Source organism: Colossoma macropomum, unplaced genomic scaffold (genome assembly GCF_904425465.1).
Source record: "Colossoma macropomum unplaced genomic scaffold, Colossoma_macropomum, whole genome shotgun sequence".
NCBI classification, from domain to species: Eukaryota; Metazoa; Chordata; class Actinopteri; order Characiformes; family Serrasalmidae; genus Colossoma; species Colossoma macropomum.
The window spans coordinates 23437595-23455304 of NW_023494791.1; the positions used below are offsets into that span (position 1 = coordinate 23437595).

General features: G+C 40.2%; 1 protein-coding gene across 2 annotated transcripts in view; it reads right to left on the minus strand.

The window, feature by feature from the left end:
- ndst2a (N-deacetylase/N-sulfotransferase (heparan glucosaminyl) 2a) overlaps positions 1 to 17710 on the minus strand; it is a 151580-nt gene that overhangs the window by 48166 nt on the left and 85704 nt on the right. For both annotated transcript variants that reach the window (XM_036574501.1, XM_036574502.1), the window contains one exon: positions 10964 to 11058. The gene's annotated coding sequence lies outside the window, so the exon portion shown is untranslated. The remainder of the gene's footprint in view (positions 1 to 10963; positions 11059 to 17710) is intronic.

A 17710-nucleotide genomic window follows, 5' to 3' on the forward strand; every position in this document is an offset into this window, starting at 1 on the left:
TCCATTTATTAACGTTTGCAGAAGATCAAACAGAACAATTAGTCAAAATGCATACCCAATACTTCTCACCTCATCTCATTTCCTACAGCCCAATAATTCTACTGTACCTGTTACCTGTCAGAGACTTTGTTAGACTTCAAACAATAACTCTCCACAAAAAGCTGCTAGTGCTGCAGACAGCCAGTTAGTAATAGGCAAACAAAACACCTTACATGTCTATAGGTATTACTGTTGCTTTGCTATACCATTATAGCAATTATACCAAATGTAGTAATATGACAATTTCAAAGACTACATTCACATTACAAGCCTTACTGCTCAAGTCCAATTTTTTGCTCAGATCTGATCTGACTTGACAGTTCACATTTGTTTAGGTAACTCAAATCTGTCATTAAATGTGAACAGACCTGTGCCCTGAAATGACCCACATGCGCACGTCCCAATCGATATTGCCACGTAAACAACAAACCAAGCAACAGAATTAACCTTTGTTGCAAAGATAATTTGCTCTGAACAGTTCTCAGCTGTTCATTATTAGAGCAATATAAAAGCAAAAAAGGGTCAGATGCTTTTCCTCTGTTTACTGACAATAAGTTCAAGTTAGGCACTGCCTCTACATTAACACTAAATGATTGTGCATGCACGGGGGGTGGGGGGGGGGATAAAACAAAAAAAAACAACAACAAAGAAACAAACAAAAAAAAACATTAATTCCGATCAGACTTTTTCATAAAGGTTGCACGGCCACAAATCAGATATGTATCTGATCCAGAAAAATGTATGAAAATGGCTCAGATTGAGTTAAAATGATCACATTTGTGTTCTCAAAACTCTGAAAAAATCAGACGTGTCACACTGAGGCAAGAAAAAACTGATTTGCGCCACTTCAGCCAGTTAAATGTGAACGTAGCCAAAGCTACATATGGATTTGATTTGTATCAGCAGGGTCAAATCAGCATGTTAGATTTATCAATGACAAAAATGACTAAATTATAAATTCAGTTTCTTTCCGCAATACTGTATGTATAACAATAAGTTTATGCTAGGATCCACACTTTTGGATGTCTAATTTTAGAATCCAAAGACAAGTGAAACTTTAAAATTTGCACTTTTGACAGAATTTCTCCAGTGAGAGTTAATACAAAATTAAAACGTGTTTTTGTTATCATCTGCAATACTTGAGAATACTAAGTGTTCAACGATGCTCACTAGCTTCGATTCACTGTTATCTATGTTAGCATTCATGGATGAAGTATTCTTTTATCTCTGTCCTTGTCTGATCTTAGCTTATTATATAAGTAAAGTGGTATAAGGGGGAAAAAATCTCAGCTCAGAGCCTTTGATGGAAGGCTTTGCCACAGCCTGCCAGCTCATCTGTCTTCTCCCTTTTTCTGTTTTCCATTTCAGCAATGAATTCATGCAACTTTTTGGAAATCTTCACTCTTTAAGGCAGGAATTCAGCCACTCTAGCTTCTAATCAATCAGGCCAATGCTCTCTGTAGATAAGATCATCCATCTCAAGCACTCATGAAAGCAGGAGGCAGGAGGAAAAGCCCTTGTTACTGTGCTCTTGAACTGCTCTCTAATGTCTGAAGGAGGCCATGGCTAAAGCAGAAGAGGGGCAGATGGCTGGAGTTTTGAACATTGCCGACCAGAGTCTGCACCCACACAGCCAGAAAGCAAGCCAGTCACCCGACCACAGAAGCTCAAAGGGGCTCAGATCACAAGACTGACCCCAGAGCGCATCACCTCCAGTGGCTGAGACTTGGCTAGGTCCCCTGTGCTGTAGCCCCAATTTCCAGGTGAAAACACTGCCTGGAGAAACAAAGCCAAAGCTCGACAATCAATTCTTCACATCTGTGAAGCGAGGCAGGTTTAAAATACAAGTCAGCCATTAGGAACTCACAATATATTGTCATTACCACAATTGCAGAAGTTGGCAGTGAGCATGTGAACCCTTCACAAAGCCAAATAACCAAAAAGCTGTGAAAATGCAGAATTTATTGCACTGTTCCTCTGTGGTGGGGCACGCAACCACACTGTACCATGGTGAATTTTTGCTGAATCCAGATGTCACTACACAACTCATGCTGTAGACTGGAACTGAACATTTAAAGCACATTAAAAGGAAGACTGGTTTCAATCATAACAGGGTTTGTGTGGAAAGAGTTCTGTAAATGTACTTATTAAGGCTGTGCAGTAATTCAGAAGGCTAACATTAGGGCACCAAGAAGACAAAAGAGTTACTTCTTTATAAGGGACGTGTTCATCCTCAGACAGACAAAGGTAAATATTTATGCAACATCGGCATGTTAAATAACAAATGGCTTATCACAAACACTTCATTATAAACACATAAGAACAAAAAAATAAGTCAGCCGGAGCATGTGATGAGCATTTCACATTCATGCTGTCATGTTCTTCATTCATATTATTCCCGTACATGCACTCATAACATCAAGTAGCCAGACAGGAAGAGAGAGAGAGTGAGAGCGACAGCTAAAGAGCTCAAGAGAGAGACAGAGAGAAAGGAGAAAGGCAGAAAGAGAGGAAGGAGAGAGAGAGAGGGTGAGGCAGCATGAGACAGAGAAAGAACGAGAGAGAGAGTAAGTGAAAGCTCAGCAGAAAGATAACTAGGCACAGAAAGAAGAGAGCACAGGAGAGGGAGACTTTTTTGATTTCTAAGCGCCTTTAATTTAACTTAACATCAGACTCATAAGATCAGAACATTTTCTCTAAAAGAAACAAAAACAGTGAATACAGGCCACAAAAACACCCTCTTACAGAGTCACCACAGACCTGCTCTACTCATCAGGTTCAGAGTGTGAGAGAGGGAGCAGGAGAGAGAGGAAGGGCTCGGTACAAAGAGAAACCAAGAAAGACAGAGAGTGAGACAGAGAGTAAAAAGGACAAAGAAAAAGGGAACAAGAGAGAGAGACGGAAAGAAAGACCAAGAGAGACAGAGAGTAGAAAGAGAGAGAGAGAGACAGAGAGAGAAAGACACTGATCAGTGTAAACTCCTGTCACCAGTACTGCAGTGCTGGGACAGTTTGGAGGTTTTTAATTGGTCAGGGACACGAGCTGACTGCCTGCTGAGGCGCTCAGCAATCACAGGAGCAGAAAGCAAACCGATAATGGATACACACTCTCTGTTGAAGCCAGTGTGTGTCCACAAACCTCCCACACCTTTCACCCTCACACTTCAGAGAGACAGACAAACACACACACACACGCACCACTGAGTTTCCACACCGTTTGCACCGCTCTCAGACAACACTGACACAGCTGACCAATCAATCACAAGAGCCGTCTCCATAAAACCAAAGTCTCAAAGCACACAAGAAAAAAAAATATAGTGTTTGTGTGTTTGTGTGTGTATTAGGGCTGCACAATACATACAAAATACCATATTGCAATTGTATTGCCTCATATTACAAGTATGTCTTGTGATAGTTTAAAAAGTTAGTGGTCAATGTTTTATTCACTGTTTTGACTACAGTTATTACGTGGTGTAAACACTCATAAGAGAAACTCAACTGGGACGTCTGTAGTTGGTTGCTTAGAGAAGGGGTGGGTGATGTGGCAAAAACATCACATCGTGGTTATAAAAAATCACAATACATGATACGCATTACAATATTTTTACAAACAAACACAAGGCACCAGTACTGCCACATTTAAAGAGAGCCATGAGGACTAATCATGCACTTTTTGTGATGAAACACCAAGTTGGTCAATGTTCTATAACTAATGATGATATGCACGAGACGCAAAGAGATATATATAGCATATAGTTGATCACGATAAAATGTATCACGATAACAATAAAATATTGTCATACTGCTCACCTCTAGCTCTCAGCACACAATTTAAAAATGTTTTGAGGGCTAGTTTGCATATAGTAGCCTTCTGTGATATCAGTATTGCAAAAAAGACAACATCAAAATAATAATGATTAGGAATGCATCGATATGAACACTGGTATTGGCCTGATGCAATGCTTCTTTACTCATACTCAGAAGAATCCACCAATACTAATATCTGATACCACCTGATACCTGATGTGATGTAAGCCAACTGCATGCTGCTGCGCTAATGAACAAATGACTCAAGCTGGCAGTGAATGAGGGTCTGCTCGCACAGTAGTAGTGCTGAACCTTGGCAGTCGGACACAAAGTGGTTGGTCACTTTAAACATTCCGCCTTGGCAAATTCCTTCCACACATAAACTATGCGATTTTAGCGCATTGTTAAACACACACAGCTAAAATCGCAACTGCTTCCCCAATAAGGGTGGACGTAGGCTAACAATACAGAGGCAAGGTCAACATATGCTACCAAAGTCCATATATGTTGACTTTACTCAGTTTGACTGAGTAGAATTACGGTAAAACCATTAATAGTGATTTTATTAAACACATTTGTTAAAAATAGGCTCTAGAGAGAAATTTTCATCCTACCGTGCACAACATGGTTGGCCAAGCTGCTGTAACTCTTTACAGTGTGTTTGCTCAGTACTCGGGTGTGCAGTGCCTTATTTTGAATGAAAAAGCTTTAATATTGTCTGTAGACAGAGAGGTCTGTAGAGGTGGCGTTTCACATAGCGTGTCAATCAGACATCATCATAGGCTTTGTCCATACATGATGGTCTACTTAAACGTACAGTGTGAGTCACCAAAGAACAACAATTCGTGCTTTAGAGGATAATCAACTAAAGCTCCCTCTGAGAGAGCGAGAGAGAGCACAGTAAAGAGAGACCTTTTTCACTTGAAAGTACCTTTAACAGGACAATCATAAGTTCACATCATTTTCCCTAATACAGTCAAAACAAGCCACAGAAACACCCCCTTTTAAAGTCACCCCAAACCCACCCTATTCATCTGGTTCAGAGAGCGAGAAAGAGTGAAAGAAAGACCAGACAGACAGAGTGAAGGAGTGAGAGATTCTGTACTACTGTTTTCTTGGCCCAGCTTTGAGACACTCCCACCAACCTCCAAAAACAAGAATGCCTCTTCCCTCCAATTAAAATTTCTTTGGCACAATTTCTCCACAGCTATCTTTTCACTCTATCTTCACTGGAAGGCCCTTCTTTTCTTCCCACCTCTGCTTGCCAGCCTTTCTCAATTCATTCCACGAGCAATTCTACAGAGCACACACACCAAAAAAAAGTCCCGGCGGACCGCACAAGCACAAACTCTCCTTCACACACACATGCGCGCACAAGACGGACAGAAATACACACAAACTCTCAGGAGGATGCACATGGCAGGTTGATGGTGAATGCTGAGCTGTTCACAGGGGGTCTAAACGAAAAAGGAAATACAATCTCTTTAAAATAAAACAAAATAAAATAAAGGGAGGCCACAGTAATAGACCTGCACTTTCAGCTGCAACACAACAAAGCATTCCTTACCAACCTGACAGCACCATCTATCTGTGTAGATCATTAGCCTGCTGGCAAGAGTGTGACTATGCCTTTCAGTGCCTTTCTGTGCCTTTCTGTGCCTGTATTCCCCAGCTGAATAAGCGTGTGTGTGTGCGCGCGTGTGTGTAAGCAGCAGGTCTCAGTGGAGCCGGTGTGGAGCTGTAGGGAACTTGCTTAATTAGAGCAGAGAGAGGGGAGAGAGAGGGTTAAGAGGGCACACTCCTCCTCCTGGCAGGACTGCCAGCGCTACAGCAAGACCACACACACACACACATGCACACGCACACACAGACACAGACAATGAGGATGGGGTGGTACGCCAGAATCTCAACAAAATAACACTTCTTCATGAGTGTGTACACACGGACACACATTCAGAGTGCTTAGTGACAAAACACAGGCAACAAAAAAAAAGGTCACACCAACCAAACAGCCTCACATATGCTAATAATAATACATTTTCACATAACATTCTTGTCCGTGGAAAAGAAGGTGATGGAAATTACGTTCATATCATATTATGTCTTCTTTGCCTCTGTCATAATTCAGTTCCCTCTGTGTGACATGAGATTTCATATGTTAGGGAGTAACAAAACAGAAGCCATATCACCTGCTACACTTTTGTTTTTTGTCCAAATTATTAGAATTATAGAACTATTTCTTTTTATTCAAGTAAATAACAAAAAGCAAAATGCTGGGCAATCTATTAAAGTAAAGTCAGTAAAGGTTGTGTTTTTTGAGCCTTATTTTGTTATTAAAATTCTAATTAAATTGTGACTTCTGATTAGAAAATTGTATTGAACTAGAAAATGTGCACTGGTTATTGCTGGAATGATTAGCAAGTTGAAAAAAATCTATAAATTAGGACAGAATTATTAATAAATATCAATCTTGGTCAATATTTTAAACCACAAGTATTCTCAAATGGAAACCAATATGATACAAAAAATAACTCTTCAGAAAACAAAACTGAACCTGGTAGAAACCCAATCATTTTTCAGACCCTGTCAGGTACAGGTTGGGTAGAAGACCTCTACAGCAGGAGCGTTCAATCTTATCTGCAAAGAGCTGGTGTGGCCACAGGTTTTCATTCCAACAAAGTAGAAGTACATGTGGTCAACTGTTTCGAAGACTGTAGTCCATTTTACACCAAATGCTAAATTCTACTTCTCAATGTCATGGCCACAGACAATTATCAATAAATCGATAAGTGGTCTCAGTATCATTGAACCCCTAACATACACACACAGATAAATACTAAATAAAGCCTATTATCAGTGGTTTTAGCTGACACTTCTGGCTTTGCTGCCTGACTCACAGTGTTGTATGCAGCACCAGAGCTGTGTGAAAGCCCCTTCATCACTGCATGGGGAACAATATTCCCTCTGCCCATCACCACACGCCAGTGACCTTCACACTCAAATGGCGATTTCCTCTCACACCATCAGAGAGCTTCTCTCCACCTCAACATCACCCGCATCTCAGTCTTCACTTAGATCAACTTGTGTGGCAATAGGGGAAAATATCTGACAGCTCTGCGATTGGGTGAAAGAAGCGTCAATCATGACAGCAGGCGCTATTACTGATGGAGTCGCACTCAGCAGTTCTGTGCTCATTGTGTTCAGTGAAGGTCAGAGGGGTAATGGTGCTGCTGAAGAGAACTAACATTATACCCCACCATTTCACCAGGAACAGCCCAATTCAGTACAACTTACTACGCTTCAAGTGTCTGCATGTAGTCCTCCTAAGAGCCTGTTTCACATTTACAAACCACTATTAAGAGACAGACTGGAAGTGATATTTTAAAGCAAACAGCCACGAGAGGCTGTGCATTATTGATTTCACCACAGTTAAGGGTAGTAAAATCACTATAGTGCAGGACCTCAAATGGTTTATTGCTGTTATAAAACAGCAACAAAACAATTCGATAAAACAAACCAATGCTTCATAAATAATTTGATTTCTTATTAAAAATAATCATTACAATAATACAATGTTTGGTCAGATGTGTGCATACAGAGTACTTTTCAAGTGGCTGTGAACTTGGGTTAAGACTTAAGAACAAGAAATATCCATTTTAAAAGAGGCCACATTATAGGCCAAAAGTTTAGAAACAGCACTGAATTGGTAAAAATAGGCATGAAACCTTAATTTTTTTGGGTGAGGTAAAGGACATGTTTATCAACGTTTTAAAAAAGTTTACTTAAAAGTCTGCAGCTTTAGTGTATTACTAATTGATATTAGTTTTGCTCTTGTTGATTCTCCTGCAGCTCTAATCAGATCCACCTGATCCTCACATTGAGAAGCTCCTGAAAACTTGAACTGAATCAGGTGTGCTAAATCAGGAGTTTATTTAAAGTTGTCAATGTAAGGGACTGTTAGCAACAAAGGCTTTTTCTGTATCATAAGTCAGAGTAAGTGTAAAGTAATAGAACTAGCGGAGTATGTAGGAAAAAGTTCCTATAGACAATAAAGCCCTAGTCAAAGAGAATTCAATTTACATGGGGTCCTGGGGTAACTTCCTCTTTTACTGGTGGTACTCAGTGATTACTTAGTGATTTTATTTCCATCCGGATCAGCCATTTCTGTGTTTTTTTTTTTCCCTCCCTCTTCCCCTCATAAAAGCCTGGTTTTATTTTTTACCAAACTCAGCAGTCATCTGATAAATGAACTCCCATCTGGATACAAATCTATATTATTTTGTTGGATTTTCCACACAGATGTTGCACGGCGCTGAAAAAAAATTAGTGCTCAATGTCTGAAACGTGAAACGTTGGACACTTTGGAAGTGTCTCAACTGTTTACTTGGCCTGGGTGGTAGAACTTGATCTCCATCCTCTCTACAATGAGTAGAAATTAGCAAGAGGAGAAACAAAATGTAGCTATGAAAGTAAGTAAGGCTGTTTAAAAGCAGCAATTATAAAGGCTGCTACACGTACAAAAAACTTTATATTCACATACAGTTAGGCAATAATCATCAAAGCTTTACTTTGTATGTACCATAACAACAACTTTTTACACGAACAGTGATGCAAACATTCAGGTTTGCAGAAATTCCAGTTTAAAAGCCAGGCCTCCTGCAATAATTTTACTGCTGTTTGGATGCGTGTGTTTTTTCACTCTGATAAACTAATACTGCCTGAATAATCTACACTGAATGGCGTTTACACCACTTCCACATGGAAGAAGGCCACGGAGCATCCAGGTCAGTTCAGACTGCTGAACGGATCTACCTGATAGACCTTTAAGCATTCTAAATGAACCATACTACTTACTTTTATCTGCTGCACTTTACCTTCCACACTAAGCCACTTCACTTTACTGTGAAACTTTACCTCATTCATTTTAATCTGTAAAAAACAACAAAAAACCCACAACTATTACAGCTGCTGTGGACAACAGTAGGTTTGTTTTATACATTGTCCTGTGCTTAATGGCTATATAGTTATTGTATACTGTACAGAAGAGTTTATTGTGTAGTGTTTGTATAGTTTGTCTGTATTTCTTGTATTTACTGTCTGTCTGCTGCTGTTCTATGTTAAGTGTAGCACCATGTCCAGTAGAAACTACATTTTGTTCCTCTCCACACATCTGTGATGAGAAGAAATGATAATAAAGCTGTCCTTGAAAAGTTTTAAGACTATACATGACTCAGGCATTTTCATTACATACAGCGTTGGAGTGTTCCTTCTTCTAGACTGCTTTGTATTTCAGTTTGGAAGGCTACATGTCTATTTTTATGTTGCTGATTTTTTTTTCTTTCTCCGAAAGATAAGAGATGGTATTTATCAAAAAAAGGCTTCCAAAAACGCCAGTTGAGGGATTTACTGATTAAGTGCAATGTTTTGGCACCATCTCAGTGCAGACGTATTTGTGAAAACAGAGGACAAAGTGGAGTTAAGGAGAGCTAAAAACAGCAATCTGACAAACAGCACGGGCTGACAACTCCCAACAAGACGGGACTGACATGAACTTTACAGAATAATAGCAAATCAAGATACTGCTATCCCTTGGCCAATCCTATCGCTTTCTGCTGATTGGCTCTTTGTGCCTCTCCCTTTCAGGAGACAGACAGTAGCCTGTAACACGAAAAAGGTTTAATGAGGACAGAGTGCAGTGTGAATTAAGGCCATTGTTATTGCACTGCTCAGGCTAGAGTGGGAGTACATCAAAAGACAAAAGCAGCCGTGTTGTTTGGGGCTCCGCGAGAGCTGCTTATCGGCTTTTGTATGGCCAGTGTCTCTCTTCCCTGCTGGGCCCGTTACTGGCCAACCACACCGGGCACAAACATTAGAAATGTGATTTCAAAACAAAGACATGGTGGTGAATATGATGTAACTAACTAGATATAATCTCCAAAATAATGTTCTTTCAGTATGATTGTAGCACAGACTGAGGTTAATATAAGGTTGGACCTGCTGGTCTGTCTTGGCCATTCAAGTGATTAAAATGTTTTTGAAAAGAAGTAGCTGCTTTTTAAAACCTGTTCACTGGACAGGACAAAGTACACTGCTCAGCTCAAAGCACCAAATTAGTTAAGGGTATATTTATATATACACTGAGTGATGACACGAAAGATCAATAGACACGTAGCTCAATGTGGTAATCACTGGGGCTGTAAAATAATATCATTATGTCATTATGGCTTCATCAGTTTGGAGAGATAAGAGAGATGAGAGGTGCCTATTGGCCTGGTCATCCAGCTCATCTGTCATTATAGTCAGGCCTTGAACAGACACACAGAGGAAACAACTCTACAAACATTGTGCAGCAAAAGGATGAGAGAGAGAGAGAGAGAGAGAGAGAGAGAGAGAGAGAGAAAGAAAAAGAGACAGAGACAGACAGACAGACAGACAGACAGACAGACAGACAGACAGAGAGAGAGAGAGAGAGAGAGAGAGAGAGAGAGAGACACAGAAGGCCATATGCATATTTTTACACACAGGTTTGTTTTTATGCAACAGCATGACACAGGGTTATACATAATGTGCGTATGTATCATGTACAATGTGTATATAATACCATACTTATACAAAACCCTATTTCTCCATTTTTGGTGTTTTTCATTTTTTGATGTAATCTGAAAACATCTGTCTTTTCATCGCACAAGTTTCATGATGAACAGACCTATAGAAATTCTCTAAATGGCCTGGACTTCTCTTTTTACACTGATTTTCACTGAATGTTAAGAATGTTTTTCCTTCTCCTGAAAAGTTAGCATTTTGGAGATTTTTGTCCAACAGACATACGTAACTATTTATATGTAATAAAAAAAAATTCTGTCAAGCCCTAAACCTAATTAGATCATTAACCACAACAACAACTAAAAAAGTTTCTGTTTGGAAATAAAAGTAAAAAAAAAGAAGTAAAAAAAAATAAAAATAAATAAAAAGGTGCAACTCCTGCTCCAGACATTTCAGGTTAGCTGTTTTTGTTTGGTTTTCCTACAAAAACAGGACATTTTGGTCTCCGCAGTGCATGAAAAAAAACTCTTTACAGAGTCAGACTATACAATTGCAGACTGAGAAAGAACCCTCACCTCTTTCTGTGGACGTAGCTTTCTTTCAGGCTGTCAGTCAGTAAATCCGTTGGTTCCTCTGCATGTGTGTGAAAATTTGAGATAAATCCAGGTCTCTGTAATGAGGACAGAAAGGACAGTGGGGTTAGGCTCTGACGGATGACTTGCCTTGTAGCTGCACCACCATATAGTCAATATTTGCTCTCCCCTTCATTTAGGAGGTGAGTGTGTGTGTGTGTCTCTCTCAGTGGCTTCTTTTCTCGTAGACTCTGACCCACAGACAAACACACCAGGGAGAAGTGGGGATCACTGTGTCCGTGTAATGTGTATTGACAGAATAGGCTGGGATGAGCGTCCACCCCCACCAATTACAGACATATTCAGGTCATTCAGAACAGTTTGAGGGGGACCAACTCTTTTCTTTTTTTTCAGCTATCAATCACAGTTAACAGAACAGGCCAGTAAACAAGACATTAACAACAATAGAAATTGTATTCCTGATTGTGTGTTTTAAACCATGTGCACACACAGTCCTGCTGTATTGGGACTGGTCAAGAAGAGAGGATTTGAAAAGTCTTTGTGGGACTCACTGCCAAGACTCCAGGCTTCTGAGGACAACACAGAGAAGTGTGCAAGCTTGTGCATGTGCACACACACACACACACACACACACACAGGAAGGACAAGCAAGTTGCTTATCAATGCTGCATATACAAAATAAAGATAGAATGAGATCACTTTATCAGATGCCAATACTGCAATCTTGAGTATCAGTTGATGCGGATTCTTCTTCTTTAAAAACCACTATGCTTTAAAAGGAATAATATGTTTAACTGAAGCACTTCACTTAAGATGAGAATCTAAAAGTAGGCTATCATGCTCAAACTATTCAAATACTGCCACCCGAGAGGAAGAACTACACAGCTAACAACATCGCATCACATGATGTGGATATGTGCTATTTCAGGACAGATTTGTTCCTTTATTCCCTCTGATATGCCATCTAGCATTCTCTATTGATATTACTCTGATACCAGTAGCCATCGACAGAGATCGCACAAGAGCAAGAGAGAAAGATAGACAGATTGTCCTAGGCTAGAATAAGAGAAAGAGAGAGAGAGAGAGAGAGAGAGAGACAGACAGACAGACAGACAGTCAGTCAGTCCTAGGCTGGAATAAGGGAAAGGAGAGGATGGAGAAAAAGGCTATGGCAGCAACTCAGCTCAAACTCTCTCAGGCACAGAGACCTCCACGGTGATCATCTGCATAAATACCCAGCATGCATCTGGTGTCCTGCGGCTCCATTAGTGCTGTACTGTTATTCTGCAGCATACAACACAGGAGAGAGAGAGAGAGAGAGAGAGAGGAGAGAGAGAGAGAGCGCGACAGAGGGGCGCAAGGGCATGAGAGAGAGAGAAAGAGAGAGACAGATGAAAAGAAGTAAAGAGAGTGGGTGAGAGACAAAGGAAGAGACAGAGGGGGGCAAATGCATGAGAAAGAGAGAGAGAGCAAGAGAGAGCACGATAGAAAAGGAAAAACATGATATAAGAGACACAGGAAGGCTCTCTTTTGTACCAGATGCAGAATGAGGTTTAAAAGTTTAATGGAGCTCAGGGAGACAGCAGATTTCTCTTCAGAGGAGGTGGAGGGAGGAGGAGCCGTAACAATGTGCACACAAAACACACATGCTCACTAGACAATTAACCCTTCGTTGCACCACTGGTGATAAAAACGAGCTGCAATTTTATATTAATTAATTTCACACCTGCCACAGAAATTCTGATGAAGGTGTGGAATTTAAACTTACATTTGAGGGGTTACAATACAACAAAGCATTGTGACATCACAATGCAAACTCGAACTGTGCAGAATGGAAATTCTATTAATTACAGCATCTAATGCAGCTGCTTTGTTTAACATCAAAGTTTGCCAATGATCAGCACCAAATCAACAACTCACTCCAGCACTTCTCCTGCCTTCCAGCTCCACTGTCATCACTTTCCCTTTTGCAAAATTAGTTTAACATATTCTGAACATATCAAACTGTGAACCTAGTATTGTGTACTGAATTGAATCGTGGACTGAGTGTATCATAACTCTGAACATTTGCATAGCATAACAGATTACATTTAAATAGTATAGCAAAATGAACCTAGCAAAAGCAAAACTCTACTCTTCTATGCTAAAAGGAATGCTTATCAGTCCTATGTCCTTCCTTTCTCTTCAATTTAGCTCTAGGATCACTTCAATATCTCTCTATCCTTTAGGTTTTCACAGTCTGTTTTTGTTACTGTCCTGTTAAAATAGATTCAGAATGACTGTCCTGTATTGCACCTCATTCAAAAGCAGTCCAGGCTCAAACACTCCTTATAACTTCGACAAGAATGGTAAGACTAAACAGTTGTATTCTGAATTGGGAAGTATATTGTTGCCAACAAAACCACCTTCAAAAAAGTAACTTTACAGGCGAAGGAAGAGACAATCTTAACTTTCATTGCAAGTTAATTTGACTAGTTCTATATAGCATCAAAGAGAGTTTTTCTGTTTTTACAGTGTCAAGCTTGTAACAACAGAAGATAAGTGTGTGGTTTTATCATAGGGAAGGGTGTTCACAATGCAGAGCAGAATAGACTATCATATAATAATGAATAACTGTCATACAATAATGAATATAACATAGCACTGTTTAATGCAAAAACCTTTATGATATCACAGAAAAAAAATGAATTCACAATGGGGCTGCCTTTGCAGCTTAGTTTCCACGTGTATTGACTTCTTTTAAAAATGAGGATAATTTAGTTTTGTATGCTTAAAAGGTTCTATGGTGCGTGGGCATGCACACAATACACAATCTCTGTAGAGTCTCTGCACAGTGTCAGAGTCCCAGTGGGAGCTATGTTCCACCCTCCAGTGGCTATCCCAATATTGATACTGAGGCAAAACAAACTGTGGCTATCAGTGCTGGCAGAACACCAGCATCAACACAGATATCTGCCCCATTCTCTATCCCTCACTCACTCTCTCTCGAACACACTCCCACTCCACTCAGCCTCTCCTCCATCCATCTTAGTCTTTTCCAGTGTCCCAGCCCTCTTCTCCCTCCGCATACACCCCCTCCTCTCATCCAGTCCTCTATCCTCCAAAGACAAGCATACAGTTTATCAATCCAGCTAGCTGACTGGCTAATCCTTTAGCCTGTGAAGTGTCATGCTGATTGGATGAATGAGCAGCTGAAGTGGAGACTGTAAATCAGATATTAAAGCTTCAGACTGCCCTGGATTAATCACCTGTCAGTGCCCTTCATCGTCCACCCCTCTACTGCCCAGCTTTCAATATGGTAGCAATATTTTCTGAACACGCTCAAGAGCAAAGACACCCACCCACGCACACAAGCAAATGCTCCTATGCATACACATCCACATTATCATAATCAGACGAAATAAATGCTTATTTTAAAAGAACAGCCAAAATGTTTGATGTCTGTATTTCAATTCTTTTGTTTTACACTGGAGCTACAAGGCTAATGTCAAAAGGTAAGCTACAAATAGACTATTCTCTCCCTTCTGTGTTCGTTAATGCAGAAGCGTAGGCAGTAGCGTTAAATGATTTCCCGTTGTGTTGTCAACAATGGCTGAGACTACTGCGCAGAATAAATGCTGCGTTACAAAATGCACCAATAATTCAACCAAACAGCTTTACCTGAGTTTCCACTCGATCAAGCTGAAAAACAATCAACTTCAGCAGAAAAGCTCAGCTTGTCATGTGACACTTTTCACAAAGTAATCAATCAAAAAGAAGGTAGGTAAAACTGAACCGGAGAGTGAACACAGGGCTGTACAGTCGGAGAGGTTGACCTGTATTTGTGCTATATAAAAAAAAAAACTCCCAGCTTGAAGATAAGCATTAATTCTTAATGCTTAAAAGCCTTGAAAAATAGATGACAAGCGCCCCTCAGCACTGTAGCATGGCGATTAGTTTACTTTAATGTAGAAATGAAGAAATGATGCTGTGCCTCTTTGCCAGTTGTGGTGTTCAAGGCACTCACTAACACTGCTAACGTTCACATGGGCTGATTAGGAAGAATTTAACCTGGTGAACTTTCTCCTTCAAAATGAAGTTCAGTAGGTGCTAGGTTCTTTGGTTTATCTGTTTAGTAATGTGTGATGCAGTATTGGCTGAATAATGATCCACTCCATTTTTTTCTCCGCTTTGTCTCAGATGGATTCCTCACAGTTCAGACGCAGTAGCAAAATCCACTCCACCGTCTGAATGCAGCTGCTTCCACACTGAACGCGTGAAATTCACAGATGCGATTTAAAACATATTATTTCCATTGCGATTCTGCACGAAGCAGATGTGTAGGGTCATACAAAGTTCAAATGCTTTCAAATTTTGCACGACCCGCTTCGGCCTACTACGCCTACTGGCCCAACTAACCCTCCATTGCCACTCTGTTAGTGCAGGCAGAAGTATGAGAACACTTCTGTATACAGCTGGATGTGACAAAGCAGTGCCTGTGAGAAAGGTCTATTAGCATCATGTAAATTGCATACCTAAATCATCACACACTTGCACCTGTCAAATCATTAAATAATCTCAAATAGACTTGCTCATGTAGTTTCCAACTGTAATGCTACAATAAAAATGAAATAATATTACATATAAAAACGAGCATGGGCACAGACAAAATTCAGTCCTTATGAGTCTCTTACTGTTTTATTCTTTTTTACAGAGAGCAGCACATCGGCATTTCCGAGAAGCTATTCATCCAACATCATGCTGAGCAAAGGTGTTTGGAAAGCAGCGCCATTTGCCAAAAAAGTGCATAACAAAAGCAGCAGCTCTTTGGCTGCTCAGCATGACTTTGTTTGGTGGACACACTTATGTTTGTTTTTTGTTTTCTCTCTAATTTGATGGCAAAACTAGATGATGAGTAATTGGTGGTTTGGGTGAGTCTCCCATTGCTGATGAGAGACAGAAAAGTCTGTCTGCACTGGAGCGCCTGCATCTCATATCAGCTCCACCCTGAATGGACAGATCAAACTTTGATTTTGAATTACTGTTTTGAAGCACATCTCACATATCAAACATTTCACATATTTCTGATACTCAAACATTTTACATGAACATACTCATATTTTCTGTTCTATACACACACACACACACACACACACACACACAGTTTTGCACGTACTGTGCAAAAGTCTCGGCTGCCAGAGAATATTATCTTTAATTGAGCTATTTATCAGACAATTGGCATTTCTTTGCTCAGAAAAACAATATTACACACACACACACACACACACACACACACACACACACACACACACACACACAAACACCCAAACACCATCTAAACCGCTTATTCTTCTGGGTCGCGGTGGGTTGCTGGAGCCTATCCCAGCTGTCATTGAGCAGAAGGCAGGTTACACCCTCGACAGGTAAACAATATTACAATAAATACAAATATTAATACAAGTAACAATTCATGTATGCCAATGTTTGTTTAGTCATAAATGGCTGTAAACAATACGCTTTGGTGCCAAAGGCTTTTGCACAGTACCGCATATGAACATCTGAGATCAAACTTGTACTGGTCTGGATGCAGTAATTAATGCAAATCAGCACCCACACCATATTGTAAATGTTTCCCATTTAACCTATGCAGAATCATATACAAGCAAGCAGAAAAACAATTTTTTTCCTCCTCAATTTAGTCTAATTGCACCCACTACCTATCACATGTTGCTATCACGCTGGGAGGGTGAAGGCTAGCACTTGCTTCCTCCAAGTAATAAAACCAGCCACCGAATCTTTTTTTACTGCCACCAACACAATGTCATAGAACAGCTCAATGTGCTTGGAGGAGAAAACTAACTGCCATTTGTGTTACATTAGCTAACAGATACCTGCACTGGCTAGCATCACTATGAATGATGGGGCAAGAGGGAGGGCTAAAATACTCAGAGAGAGCGAGGCCAGACCATTCATAAACACATTTCCGTGTTCATTAATGCAGGAACGTTAACAGTAGCATTAAATGACTTCCATTGCGTTGTAAACAATGGCTGAGCCTGTTGCCCAGTATAAATGCTGCATTCCTAAATGCACCATTAATTCAACCAAACAACCCAACCTGAGTTTCCACTTGATCAAGTTGAATAATGTTCAATTTCAGCAGGAAAGCTCTGCTCGTCATGTGTCACTTTTAATGAGGTAAAGGTTAAATTGAACTGGAGAGCCAACACAGGCTGTGCAGTAGGACAGTTTTTCTTGCATTTCAAATTGCTCAGCTTGAGGATAAACATACTTTACTGACGTATGAACCATCCTAGAAATTGTTATCATAGAGATTTTCTTAATATTCTTGAAAAATTCACCCCTCACCACTGTAGATTTGTTGTATTTCAAGGTAGAAATACGATGCTGTGTCTCTTTGTTAGTTGTGGTGTTCACAACTCGATAACGTCACTAATGTTTACATGGGCTGAGTGGGAAGAATTAACCCTGGAGGAATAAGTGCTAGCTTCTTTAGTCTATCCATTTAGGGATGTGTGGTGTGGTGTTTAACATGAAGATCCGCTCTGCTCCTTCTCCGCTTTGCAAAACTTGTCATGGGTGGTTTCCTTGCAGATCAAGACCTTTTTTTTGTGGATTACGCTCTGCTGTCTGAGCACAGCTGCTTTGACACTGAACGCGAAAAATTCACAGATGCACTTTCAAACGTATTATTTACAATAGGATGCACAACACGTCTGCTGCGGCGTA